The following is a 2773-nucleotide window of genomic DNA, read 5'->3' on the forward strand; positions in this document are numbered from 1 at the left end:
TGTTCTCTTATTATTGTTCCCTTGCCACTGAGAGTACACCTTTGCTGGTTCTATGGAGAACAGCTGGTTTATTCTCCTGCCTTCTATCTCTCTGGTGTACCTCCTCAAGCGGCTGGCCAAGGCTGTGAGTCTTTGCTTGGCAGTTTCCAAGGCCTCAGGTATGGACAGCTTGCTGTATTTCTTATGCACCTTCTTTGTCGCACCTTTCTGCAACTCCGTTAGTTGGCTAACCTCCCTCCGTGCTACTTTGATCTTGCCCTCTAGCCTCCTTCTCCATGGAGGGTACTGCCCCTTGTGGCTGTTCAACTTGTAGCCAAGCATCTCACTGATCACTGCTGCCGTATTGTAGATCAGCTTGTTAGTGTCGGTAATCGTGGTTGTAGGTATTGTCCGTAGTGCTGCATTAACATCATCTAGCAGACCTTCTGAGGGTACTTCACGTAATCTTGGTAACCGGCTACGGGGGATCCAGGTTTCAAGCTTGGCCATTATCCTATTTTTCAGGTCAGTTCCTCTCGCACTCAACGATCCTTCTCCTATCGCACTTGGGGCTATGTACCCAATCTCGGGTGGGGGTGATGATATCTCCCCCCTGACCTGGCGTCCTGACTCCTCCTTGCCGTAGCATTTGTGTTGTACCTCGTCAATCTCTAGCTGTGAGAGCAGTCCCTTCTTTCGAATGTTGGAACACTGAGCTACTAGTTGTTTCGCCGTCATTGTGGATGTTGGGTATCGAAGAATCCATAGGTCCGTCATCCTATTCATGTAGCCCCTTCCGCCGGGGTTACTTGCGTAGTAGCATTCCAACAATGCCCTGTTTTCGTCTCTTGCCCACCGATGCCTTCTTGTTCCAGTAGCCCACTTTTCGTCAGGGTGCCCTGGTTCCTCAACACCTGACGCGGACCTTGTTGATCCGGGCGACGTCCGAGCTGGCATGCCTTCATATTTATCTGTCTCGCTCATGTCTGCGGTAGGCTCGCTTAGCATAGGGGGTCTAGCCTTAGGACCCTTACTGGATACAGACGCCCCAGGCAGGAATCGAACTTGCGATCCTGGGTTCCAAAGGCGTGTAGTCTAACCACTACGCTATCCAGCTGCTATATATATATATATATATATAAAAAAAAGAATAAAATTAAGTTGAAAAAGAATTGTTATAAAATCATTTAAAACAAGTTATACAGGGGGATATGCAAGATAGCATCTGTGGGCAATTAACCAACCAACCAAAACCACCTGCTGATCAACGCCGGGAAAATATATATTATAGGTACCTGGGTGTTCACTTGAATAATAAACTGGACTGCAGCCACAACACTGATGCTCTTTACAGGAAGGGTCAGAGCAGACTCTACCTGCTGAGGCGGCTGAGGTCATTTGGAGTCCAGGGAGCGCTTTTAAAGACCTTCTATGACTCTGTGGTGGCATCTGTCATTTTTTACAGTGTGGTATGTTGGAGCAGCAGTTTATCGGCAGCTGAGAGGAAGAGGTTGGATAAACTCATCAGGAAGGCCAGCTCTGTTCTGGGATGCACCTGGACCCAGTGCAGGTGGTGGGAGACAGAAGGACTCTGGCCAAAATAACATCTCTGACGGACAGAGTCTCCCAGCCCATGCATGTAGATGATGCTGAACTGCAGAGCTGCTTCAGTGACAGACTGATGCATCCTCGATGCATGAAGGAGCGTTTCTGCAGGTCCTTCCTCCCTGCAGCTGTCAGACTGCACAATCAGAACTGCTCCCAACAAACAGATGTTTACATCAATGCTGTAACTGCAATAAGTTAGTTAATTAACCAATTCGCACTACAACCTGGTTTGCCTCTTACCTGTAATTATTTTTATTTTATTTAATAACTGTACAGTACTCTCTGTTTATAGTAACCATTGTCCTTAATGTAAATATGTAAGAAAAATGGTGTATGTTTCTGTTCCGTGTCCTGTGTACTGTTTGTTTGTATATTTGTCTTTTTGGCTGCTGTTACAACCAAATTTCTCAGGGCAGCTGTGGCTACAACTGTAGCTGCCTCCACTAGTGTGTGAATGTGAGAGTGAATGAATAGTGGCATTGTAAAGCGCTTTGGGTGCCTCGAAAAGCGCTGTATAAATCCAATCCATTATTATTATTATTATTATTATTGACCAATCAGCTGAAAGGAAGAAAAATGGGGTCAAAATTCGTACTTGTAACTTGAAACTTGAGTGCAGAGTTTCACATGTATTGTTTGGCTAAGTCCACACACAAATCTTTTTTACACATACAAATCCTGATTTACAAGTACAAACTATTTATGACCACAATTTGAGCCTATAAACATGAGCAGAGACACAAACATGAGAGGGATTGTCAGTGTTAGTTCACTGACAGACTCACAAACTAATGTGCACACTTATGTCTGCACTTTGGTTTTGTTAAATACGAACACAATGACAGCAGAAGTGCTGCCACGTGTGGCCTCACATGAGATGACAGAGCCAGCAGTGGTTCACAGCTCGTTTGAGACCCCTGAGCTGTGGTGAGGGAGGGCAGACAGATGGCAGAGCTCCAGTGCTTTATTTGTACTGCCTCCTAGTGGACGAAAAGAAGAACGACTGGACGAACAAATATAGAAAGGATTCATGGACATTATTGTAAAAAGTTGAACACTTAAAAGGAAATTCTGTTACTAAGACTTCATAAAAAATATTTATAATGATCTATTTTATATGTGGAGGACGCAGACAGTCATAGTTTTCCATCAGACGGAGGGACTCATCTATCCGGTTGTTCAGTGA

This window comes from Simochromis diagramma, unplaced genomic scaffold, assembly GCF_900408965.1.
Source record: "Simochromis diagramma unplaced genomic scaffold, fSimDia1.1 OVJJ01000251.1, whole genome shotgun sequence".
NCBI lineage: Eukaryota > Metazoa > Chordata > Actinopteri > Cichliformes > Cichlidae > Simochromis > Simochromis diagramma.